Here is an 11,278-nt window from a genome sequence, read left to right as displayed (position 1 = left end):
CCCCGCCCCCTGCGCGCGCCCGCAGGCCGGGCGGCCCCCGCTTACCTGCCGGGTCGCCGCGGGCGGGAGCGGGAGCTCCGGGAGTCGCGTCGGCCGCCGCCTGGGCGGGAGCCAGGCCGAGCTCGACGAGGCGGCCCTGGGCCGGCAGTGCGCGTGCGCGAGGGGCCGGAGCGGCGTCGGGGCGGAGCGAGCGCACAAAGCCGGCCTCTCGGAGCGGCGCTACGGGGAGCGGCGAGGCGCAGAATGCCTCGCGCAGGTCCAACGCCTTAAAGGGACAGCGCCATGCGCGCGCTTCCTGCTTCTAAGCGTTAACCCCAAAGGTGGCCGGCGCAGGCCGTTCTCCTGCTGCCCTTTCTCAACACTGAAGTATCACGGCACTACAGGAAAGTGCTAGTGTGCCCCTCGGATGCGCACATCCTGAGCGCGCCCCGTAGCGACGCCCCCAAGGAGCACAGCTCCCCTCCGGGAATCTAGGGCCAGCGAGGGCCCTAACGTTTCTTCTGGGATCGCGTCTCTCCCGTTGATGGGAGCGGCAGCGCGCTAGGGCTTCCGGCCCAGCCCTGGCCTTGCTCTCCGCGGAGTGTCTCCGTTAATGCTCTGGACACCTCAGCAGACAGGGACCCTTACCTTCCCACTCTGATGTGAGCACCCTGGCCTCCAAAACGTTGCGAATGCCGGCACTCCGCCCACCAGCTCTCCCGAGGGCAGGCTGCCTGGTTGGTGGTCTTCCTGCCTCTCCCTCAGAGAGCCCGCCCGGTGCACCTGCTTCTCTCCCGAGACCCCCAACAAGGAGAGCCAACACGAACGGTCATTGCGTGCAGGCTGCTCTGCTGTCCGCGAGGTGATGTCACAGACAGGTATCATCACCTCCAGTTACAAATGTGGGAAGGGGAGGCCCAGACAGGAAGGCTGGGGGCATAAGGAGGACCTGCAGCCGCTGTTTTGGCTCTAAGTCCTGTGCATTGTCACCGGCTGCCCGCTCCCGCTACCCACGTGGGTCTTAGAGTCTTGGCGGTGGTCACGGTCTCTGACCTCCACCTCAATCCAGGCCTTGGGTGGAACAACATGCAGTCTCCTGTTTCCCAAAAATGGGAACACCGAATATGACACAGGAAAAGTGTGCAAACAAAAGGACAGAGCATTGGAAATGTCCAGGGAAGTGAGGTGGGTGGTTGTTATAGACACAGGCGCCTGTGGTAGATCTGAAGCCCCCACAAGGATGATGTGAAGGCTGCAAAGTCCCTGCCTGGCCTCAGCCTAGCTCCATGTGGATCTCTGTGCCCAGCAGGCCTACTCACCTGCACCAGGTACCTTGGAGTGTGAGGCAGTGACTATCGACGGTAACCAATCGAGGATGAAAAAGAGGCACCTCCATCCACCTGCCTCCCAACTGGCCTTTTTCAAACCTCTCTGAAGCACAGTCAGAACTTCTAAAACCCAAGCTCTGATCTGTCACCCCCTGGTTTAAGACCCAGAGCTGGCTTCCCATTGCCTTCGGGTCCAAATCCAAGCTCTGCCAACGGAGTTTACCAGACTGACTTCCCCTTGTAGCCTTGCACCACCCCCAAACTGTGCATCCCAGGCCCCAGCCCCAAATCTGAAGTACTTTCCAGTCCTCCAGCCTGCAAGGTGGAGCAAGATATGGGTCCTGACCCCAGAAATCAGAACTCAAACCAGATTCCCAGGTAAATTGGTCTCACCTCCCTCCCCCAAGAGATAGAAACTTCCAGTAAAAACAAGAAAATCCTCAGGCTGGCCAAGTGGCTCAGTTGGTTAAGAGCATGAGCTCTGAGCAACAGGGTCGCTGGTTTGATTCCCACATGGGCCACTGACCTGCCAACAGGTGGCAGGATGGCTCAGCTGGTGAGAGCACGTGCTCCTAACAACAAGGTTGCCAGTTCGACTCCCGCATGGGATGGTGGGCTATGCCCATCTGCAACTAAGATTGAACACGGCACCTTGAGCTGAGCGGCCGAAAGCTGCTGACAGGCAGCTGGATGGCGACTGGACTTGGAGCTGAGCTAGCTGCACCCTCCACAACTAAGATTGAAGGACAGGGCCGGCCGAATGGTGCGATGGTTAAGAGCTGGCTTGGGACACTAGAGGACCCCGGTTTGGATCCCACATATGAGGGCCAGTGACACTGCCCCCCACAGCTAAGATGCTGAACAACAGCTCAACCTGGAGCTGGGCTGCCATGAGTCGAGGGCAATGGTGCGTAGGCTGCAGCCCCTGCTGTAGTGGGTTGCCATGGGCTACTGTGTGTAGCCAGCAGCTGCAGTGAGCGACCATCCAGAAGCCGGCAACTGATCTGCCTCGCCCGGGAAGAGCGCAATGATGGTGCCAACTTGGGCCAGTGAAGCAATGTCCCCTCCACAACTAGACTGAAGAACAAAAGGATAGCAACTTGTCTGTTCCCCTTCCCCCAATTCTCCAATAAAAAAAATCTAAAAAAAAAAGATTGAAGGACAACTTGGCTGTTCCCCTCCCCCAATTCCCCACTAAAATCTTTTTTAAAAAATGAGAAAATCCTCTAACTTTGTTGAGTGTTTTTTCAATCCATCCTTGCAGTCATAACGAAAACCCTGAAAACAACCCAGCAGGTAAAGGAATTCAACAAAAACTTTAAAAACTTGTCTAAGTTTTAAATCCTTTTCTATCCCTCCCCAAATGTTATCAGAATCAGAAAAATCACAGGTGGAAATTGAACAGAGAATAAAAACTACAGAGAAGGGAAAAATATTTTGGAGATTTGTTTTCTCAGAACATTAACTGTGCTTTGGCCAATGGGAGTGAATTGGAAAAGGAACATGTTTCTATGAACAATTTTTGTACATTTCTCAAGGCTGTCCCATCAACCAGACAATATGAGCCTCTCTGGGCATGCTCCCCACTCACCCGGGTCCCTCCTCCAGGCTCTACTCCTCAGGGCACCCCTCCTCACCCCAGCCAATGTCCACTTAGGCTTCTTTCTCTGATCCCCAAAACTAGTGAATCTTCCTGGCTACATTTTCCCCACCTCCATCTCCTCCCAGTGGAAACACTCATCTTTCTTTGTGGTTCCTGGTTCAGTGTCTCCTGGTTGAACTGGGTTGGGGTCTTCCTCACAGGACTCTTGGCAGGTGTCACGGGGTGAGAGGAGGAAGTGGAGGAGGAGCACCTGTGCACTCAGTTCTCCAGCACGTTGTTGTTACATGTTATCTCCCTGCACCTTCACAACAAGCCTGTGAAGGGGGTTCATTTGTCCCTTTTGATAATGAAGAAATGGAGGCTCTGAGAGGTTAAGAAGCTTCCCAAGGACCCACAAGCACAACCATGGAAGTCAAGGCAGAGCCTGAACTCCCATTCACCAAACTACACAATACCCAGTGGTGCTTATCAATGGGTGGATGGATGGATGGATGGATGGATGAATGATGAATGGATGAATGATGAATGCCTGGATGGATGGATGGATGGATGGATGGATGCATACATACATGCGTGTATGGTAGGTGGATGGATGATGATTGGATGCATGGGTGGATGGAGGGCTGGCTGGATGGATGGATGCACGCATGCATACATGCATGGTGAGTGGATGGATGCACGGGTGATTGGTGGATGGCTGATGGACAAAAGAATAAGTGAAAAGCAAGTGATGAGGGTCTTGAAAGAAGAGAGCAACCTGTGTCAACAGGAACAGCCAGGGAGGGTCTATGGCAGTGGCAGAGCTTAAATTAAGTATGTCACCTTCATACAGGACTTCAAGCTTTTGAAAAGCCATATTTAGTTATCTAGTAATAAGTATTTCACCAGGGACAGTGTACGGCTAAACTCAAGAGCGCTGGCCAGGAGGTGGCAGAAGAGCAGACCACATGTCAGAAATGCTGTGGTGCCCCCCGAAGCAGGCGGCAAGCTGGGTGGGGGGCACTCGCCCTTTAGTTGCCAAGCCCACAGCTTTGGATTCCGATGGCAGTTGATGAGGGAGGGTCTTAGAAGACAAGGGACACAGGGGGTGCCCAGGTCCCAGGGCTTCCAGGAGCTGCTCACCAGATTTCTACACTGGACAGTGCACCTACACTGGGCCACCATTCCAGGTTGCTGCTGACGCTGCCTGGAGGCCCAGAGGCTCCCGGCAGCCCAGGTCAGTGGGGCTTTGCGTTAAGTTCCTTTCCCCCTGGGAACTGTGCCAGGGCAGCCGGTTTGGGTGATTTCTGTCCCCAGTTCCCCTCCTGAGTCTCTGCTTTCCCTTCCTCCGCACCTCCTCACGGTCCCTGAGGACCGGTGCTTTGCCCACCATCCCTGGGTCCCAGGGTGCCTTCAGGTGGCGAATCAGCTGGCCACTCTCAACCCTGGCATCCAGAAAGCCATTTCTAGTCCTAACTTTGCCGCCATCCTTCCCTGTCTTCCCTGGCCTCAGTCTCCCAGGTACAGAAAGAGCAGTTTAGACGGGAAGAGCGCATCAGTTCTTGACACCGACTGCAGGGTTTCTCCCAGTTGGAATTCGCCCCTCCCAGAGCCTTCATCCAGTGTGTGCTCCTCCCCCTCAGACCGGTCCCTGTGCTCCCTTCTGCCTCCCACCGGCTAGTGAGTACCCCCGGCCTCATTTCCCCTATCAGCTCCCCTCCCGGCACCCCCCTGTCTAAGGCGACCCCTCCAGATTGCCCTACCCCAGGGTGACCAACGGTCCAGTTTGCCTGGCACTGTTCCACTTTAGAACTGCAAGCCCCGGTCCCTGGCAGTCCCTAAGCCCCAGGGAAGCCTGGACCTGAACTGTCCCTTCCTCGAGGTCCCCAGGCTCAGCCCTAGGCCACCCGCCATGCGTCTGCCCCTTCCCTTGCTGTCCCTGCCAGCACCCTAGCCCTCACCAGGGTCCATTCACTTGCCCACCTCTCTCTCTACTGTGAGTTCATGGGAGTAGGGTCAGCCTGTCCAGGCCACGGTGCCTGCTCGGAGGGGCACACAGTAGGCGCTTAATAAAAACCCTCCCAATGAATTAATCCTGGAATGTTCGCGGTCACTTCCTGTTGGATTTAAATGTATCCTAACTTGCTTCAAATTCCCCACAACTAAATCTGTTTGCCCTCATCCGCCACCAGACTCCCAGCCTGGGAGCCCCGTCCAGGCAGCGCTGGGTGTTCGCCGGGGGCCAGGCGAGGCTGGTGTCTAGCAGGAATCCCTGGAATGCAGCTCCCACCTCCCAAGCCAGGCCCCACCTGTTCCGGTCTGGTCTGTAAATCCCTTCCCCAGCCGGCCTGGGCTTATACCCCTGGTTAGAGAGTGTTCCTGACAAGTGAGAAAGCAGCAGCTCCTGTGACCGGCAGGTGGAAATCAGAGGCCCAAAAAGCCAAGGGGTGTTTTTCAAAGGCTTTAGATTTTTTTGGGGGGAGTGAAGATAGGGGGGTTGAGCAACAGTGGTTCAGGGGACATTTTTAAGGAATATAAATTTGGCTGCTGGTACTCCACCTGTGTTCCCCTGTCACATCCAACTATTTCCATGTGTCCTTGTTATTAAAAACCACTGCAGCTGTTCTTCCTGAGCGCCTACTGTGTGCCTTTCACTTGCTAAAGGGTTTTAAAAACAGTCTCCTTAAATCTCCAACGGGGTGGTAAGCTATTCTGATTTTACAGATGCGGAAAACGAGGCTCACACAGCCTCAGTGACTTGCCCAAGGCCATGTGGCACGTAAGACAGAGTCGGTGCCTGTCTCGCTGCATATCCCCTCAACCACACCATTTCCACCTGCAGTAACTGATCGCTGCAGCTCTGCAGCCTGCCCTCTAGCTCACAGCTTCTCCAGGAGTGCCCCATGTACCCCCACGCAGCGTGCTCCAGCCCCCTCCCACGCCTGCCTGGGGGTCCTAGGCTGCACCTTTGGGTCCTTTCCAGGGTTTCACGACTATTCATTGTTTCTATGGGACAAGGGTCCAGGAGTTCCTCGACTGGCTGAGGAGGCAGGACGCAGGTGAGCGTGCCGGCCTGGGGAGCCCCCCTCACCTGGCACTGGAGGGGAGCACGCAGGGCCGAGAAAGAAGCAAGAAGGCAAGCCAGCAGACTAGCCCTCACCTTCCTGGGTTCCCACGGCTTGCTGAGAACTCCCTAACGGAGGAGGAGCAACCGGCCTAAAATAGAAAAGCTGACACAGGGAAACCAGGGGCTGGAGTCCAAGGCCTGTGCCCAGGAGCTATCTCCGCCAGCTGCTGGGGCGCTCCCTCCATCCCTGGCTCCCCTCCACCTACCTTTTCCGTCCCTCCATCTTCTGGGGTGTTTAAATCGCCCCCACCCTTTAGCAAAGCAGCTCAGGGCCTAGCATTTGCAGAGAAAGTGGATGAGGCTTCTTGGAGACTGGCCGGCAGCCTGGGCTTGCTGGCCTTGGGGGACAGAATTGGAGGCCGGGAGGGCTGGCCCCCCACGCCCAGCCCCTCTGCGGAGCCTGGAGCCTACAGTCAGAGGGAGCAGGTGCTCCCCACTGCGGGCCAGCACTGGGGAGTGGGGACAGGCTGGAAAGCGGGCCTGTTTGGTTGTGTCTGGAGCAGAAGACAAGGATGTGGCTGTTTCCGGATTGTTCTAATCCCCAGACATGGACTCCCCATGAATCTCAGAGTCTCATGTTAAAGCTCTCTCAGGGACCAGAGGACAAGGGACTATGAAGGCGGGGAGGTCATGTAATTAATTTTATAAAGCCAGTATTCTCTGTTGTGTGGCCACTGAAGTGTCTGTTTGACTAGCTTAATGATAAGCTGAGATTAAGCCACCTTCTTGATCTAGTGTTTTCCTGGATTCTGTAAACTTTTGACTAGTTTCCAGAGTTCAGGTAAAGTTTATTCTGACAGTTTTCACTAGTTTATCTGCTGTTTCGGTGAAGTTACAGGTCTTTGGAGTTCTCTACTCAGCTATTTTTGCTGACATCTGCCTCATCCAATTGCTTTGCAGATTTCTTTGTCTTTGGTGTGTGTGTGTTTCAGTTTCTCTGATACATTTAGGTGTGGATTGCCTTCTGTTTACACTTGTGACTTGTGCTTCCTGAGTCTAAGGATTCATTTCTTCCATCTATTTAGTTAAAGTTTTACCTATTACCTGTTCAAATGTTTCTTCTCCCCCTTGACTTAATTCTCTCTGTCTGGAGTTCCTATTAGAAGGATGATGTAACACCTCTTCCCTGTTTCTTAGCTGAATTTTCCAATTTATGTATTCCCGACTCTGTTTCTCTAAGCTTTATTCTGGTTAATTTCCTCAGAGCTATCTTTTGGGGAATTAATTCTCTCTTTAGCTTTGTCTAAGCTGCTATTTATCGCTTCCTTTAAATTTTAAATTTCCATGTAGCCTAGAAGTTCTAGGATTTTTTTTTCAAATTTTCCAGGTTTTTTGCTAGTCTCTTTTTTTTAAAAAATATTTATTTAGTCTTCAATCATTGTAAACACATTTATTTTATAATCTTGGGGTTCTGTCTCAGAGGCAGGGAATGTGGAGAGGGGACACAGACAGGGCCATGTTGTCACAGGCCATCAATGCAGAAAGCTTTCCTGGGAGTGGCAAAGCCAAGAGGGGCTGGCATCATCATCTTTTAAGCCATCAGAGCCCCAGGAATGCCAGGAGTGCCTAAAATGTGAGCAGAGATCCCAGGAAACCCAGACTGGAACACTTCCCAGGCCAACCCTCTCTCCACTATATCCCAGCGATTGTTTCTTCAAACAAAACTCAATTTTCATTACATAGCAATACCTGTTTAGCATGGAAAAAACAAGTGATTAAGAAGAAAAAGAAGCTAACATCACCTACAATCCTAGTTCCTATATTTAGCTGGCATGACCACAGGCCCCAGCTCCCAGCTCCCTCCGTGGCTTGACTTTTCTCCACAGCACTGAGCCCTGTCAGGCATGCTGCGTATTTCATTTATGATAGTCTGTGTGTCCCCACTAGCATGTCAGCCCCATGACAGCTGGCCCTTGTGCTGCTCCCTGTCGTATCTGCTGTGCCAGGAATTGGGAGTGTAGGGCACCACACCCTCCCTCAGTACCTCTGGACTGAGCGAAGGAACGAACGCATGCACAGTCTAATAAATGAGAACTTCCACCCCATTTATCCTTACAACAATCCTGTGAGGCAGGTATTTATTACCTTCACTTTACAGATGACTAGACTGAGACTCCGGGAGGCCACCACCTGTCTTCTTGCCTCTGCGACCGCCTCACTGCAGCTGCAGCATAGCCCACGCTCTCTGTTCACCTCCAAGGCCTTTCTGCTCTGTGCTGGTAAAGGACTTTTACTCCTATTTTCATGTGAAAGATCTTCTACTTTGGAGGCAGGAAAATAGGGACGTGAGAAGGACCATCTCTAAATTCCATCCTCTCCCTGGATCTCCCCACACCTTTCCAAGAAAACCAGTGATGAACTCGGACATGAGTGGCTGCTTCCTCAAATATGCCCCCCAATATCCCCTAACAAAATGCAGGCTCCTGGAAACTATTTTGCAGGTGAAATGTGAACCCCCATCTGGGTCCAAACCTTGGTTCTGGCTGGTAATTTAACCTCGCCGTGCCTCCATTTTCATCTGTAAAGTCGGCATAATAATCCCTACCTCATAGAATTGTTTACAGATTCAGTGAAATTACGCATGTAAAGCTCTTGAAACAGTGCCTGGCACACAGTAAGTGGTCAATAAATAATTGTATAATTAGAAACCTCTGCTCCCCACCCTCCAGAGCTCTCTGTAGCCCAGTCTTTGCTTGGTGAAGACAGAAACTTCTTTTTTTCCCTTAGTTGTTCTGAGAGCTAATCAGTCTCCTGGGGGAAGGACTCACAATAACTAAACTTTTAAGAGACTGATGTATAAACTATCATGCAATAACATAACTGCTCTGTGCCTTCAGGGGCATGGTGGATGAAGACTGCAGGATGGGGGAGGAGGCCGCTGAGGTCCCAGGCCCTGTTCTGGCCCGAGCATGGATTTAAGGTCAAGTGCAAGCTTTAAGCCCATGGCTTTAAGGCCTCCTGCAGAGTGTCTTGTGGGAGTGAGCAGGTTAGCTGCTTCAGCTGATGGAGGTCTAGCAGCAGATGGAGGCTGGAGAGAAAATGAATTCAGCAAATATTTCTTGAGCACCTATGAGGTGCCAAACCCATCATAGGCCTTGGGGTAGAGAAGCCAGCTGTCATGGAGCTGCCGCTCTGGAGGGGAGAAGCAGTAAACAAGCCTAGTAAGTAAGTGATCAAGGCAGAGCAGCGAGCCGTGACCAGGGGCGGGCCACAAGCTTGGCCTTCTGCACATGCCCCTTTCTCTCCCACAGCCTGAGGATTAGGTCCTATTTTTGTCCCCTTGACAGATGAGGAAACCCTGGTTGGGGAGATTAAGTGGCTCCACTCCTGGCACTCAGCAGTTGCCGGGGGCCCAACCTCAGTGATGTTGAAACTCCAAGAGCCTGGAAAGGGAGAGAACGGTGGCTGGTGGTGGTGGGGACAGTCAGGATCACCTGAGTCCCTTTAAGTCACCTCTGCTTCCCAAGAGGTCTCAGGGAGGGACCCCGGCACTGGGCCTGAGGAGATCGCAGGGGCCGAGATGCCAAGTGCGAGTGTCTGTCACATTGCTCATCACAGACTCTGCTCCTCAGATTTCTCCAGCTGCAGGGAAGGTCACTCCACTGAGCCGCCGGGGCGACACATGAGTGGGCAAGCAGGACTGGTGGGCATGGGGAGGGGAGAGGCGGGACCTGGGTTCCTCCTTCAGAGCCAGTTCCCCAAGGAGGGCCCAGGTTCCTGCTATGCTCCCACGGGGGCCTCCTCTGGTCAGTGGGAGGCCCAAGGAGAGGTCATCAGGGTCCGGGGCATTTGTTCGGCCGCCTTGCCAGCCCGGCTGGTCAGGAGCCGCCTCCGCAAGATCAAGATGGAGAGGCTCTCTGTTGCGGCCCTGGGGGGCGTCAGGGGGGTCATTTTAAGCAGGGAGGTGGACCATCCTGATGCGCAGAGGACCCAGGATGTCCGAGAGAATGAGACCCAGATGGCAGGACGGGGATGCAGTCTTGGAGGTGAAACGGAAGTCCATGAGCCGGGGTACCAATCCTGGGCTTGGAGAGGGATGCAACCAAGACGATCGATCATGCTAAGGAATCAGTCTGTAGACCATCACCTTCCCTGACCTTCTCCCCCTAAAAAGGCAACGGTCTTCCCCAGCCAGAGCCCTGCTCTGGAACCTTGCCAGGGGCGATAAGACTGTCTGGGACTCCCAGCAGGGGACAGTGCGGAGGCTGGGAAAGGTTTGGGCCTCTCCTACAAACTTTTTCCCAGGATCCTGGGCTTTGCTGTCTCTTTTACGTATTGGTTCTGTGACCCAGAGCAAGTCACTTCATCTCCCAGAGCTGTCGTTTCCTCACCTTTACGTAAGCTTGGGGTAGGCCACCTATCCTGGATGGGTGTGGGGCTGCATTTCTGGCAACGGAGCTCTTGCTCAACTCAAACAAACCCAACGACCCCAGGGGCTTGGGATGGGTCCAGCCCACGAGGAAACTCCACTTTGCAATTAACTGGGAGGCTCCGCATGCACAAAGAGGAAAACTTGTTTGTTTTGTTTCTGACGTTTTTATGAGGGTCTAATATACACAACGTGCAGCCACCTTAAGTCACAGATGGGCACAGAAGTACATATGTATACACCCGAAGAACTGCCACGGGATCCTAAACCTGTCCACGAGCTGAGCCTTTCGAATTTCAGAAAAAGGGCCCAGGGTTCTTGTTTGTACCTTGGCGGCCCACTCCTGGAATCTCAGGCTAGGGACCTTTGACTTCACTCCTGCCCCTCACTGGGCAGATAGGGAAACTGGGGGGAGGTCTCCGGGCAGAGACGGGATCATCCCCTGCTTCTCGCCAGTCCTGGGACTCCAGCGCTCCGGCCCCACAGTGGGTACCGAAGGCCCGCGAGGGTGCGGGGTGGAGGGAGGTGGGTAGCTAGGGGCGCGGCTGAGCGCGGCTCCTCCCCGGGCGGGGCCGCCCCTGCGCGCGCCGACGCCCCGCCCCTGCCCTCCCGCGCGCGCCCCCGTCAGGCTAATTAAGCTCGTGGTTTGTTTACAAACACGGGCACCCGCAGGTGTGCGCCGCCCCGACAGTGCGCGGCCGGGGTTCCAGGGCGGCCCCCAGCCTAGAGCTCGGGGGTCCCCGGGAGCGGCTGGAGGCAGGCGGGCGGACGCTGGTAGCACTCTCGCCCCTTCCACGCCTCGCGGGGCACCGGGAAAGTCGCCCGAGGCGCACGGCCCCTGCGCGGGAGGAAGGGCCGCCCGGGGTCCCCGCCTTGCCGCGGGGGTAGGGCGG

At 54.5% G+C, this 11,278-nt stretch overlaps 1 protein-coding gene across 2 annotated transcripts in view; it reads right to left on the bottom strand.

Moving 5' to 3' along the window:
• WDR5 (WD repeat domain 5) overlaps positions 1-1,754 on the bottom strand; it is a 16,697-nt gene extending 14,943 nt beyond the window's left edge. Inside the window, exon 1 of one of the 2 annotated variants that reach the window (XM_019639691.1) lies at positions 628-1,754. The gene's annotated coding sequence lies outside the window, so the exon portion shown is untranslated. Of the gene's footprint in view, positions 1-45; positions 158-627 lie in introns of those variants that run through there. The other variant, XM_019639685.1, reaches the window with a different exon arrangement.
• Between the last annotated feature and the right edge of the window lie 9,524 nt (positions 1,755-11,278).

This window comes from Hipposideros armiger, unplaced genomic scaffold (genome assembly GCF_001890085.2).
Source record: "Hipposideros armiger isolate ML-2016 unplaced genomic scaffold, ASM189008v1 scaffold_3, whole genome shotgun sequence".
NCBI classification, from domain to species: domain Eukaryota; kingdom Metazoa; phylum Chordata; class Mammalia; order Chiroptera; family Hipposideridae; genus Hipposideros; species Hipposideros armiger.
Note: the sequence above shows the minus strand (reverse complement) of the source record. Positions and strands in the feature narration are given on the sequence as shown.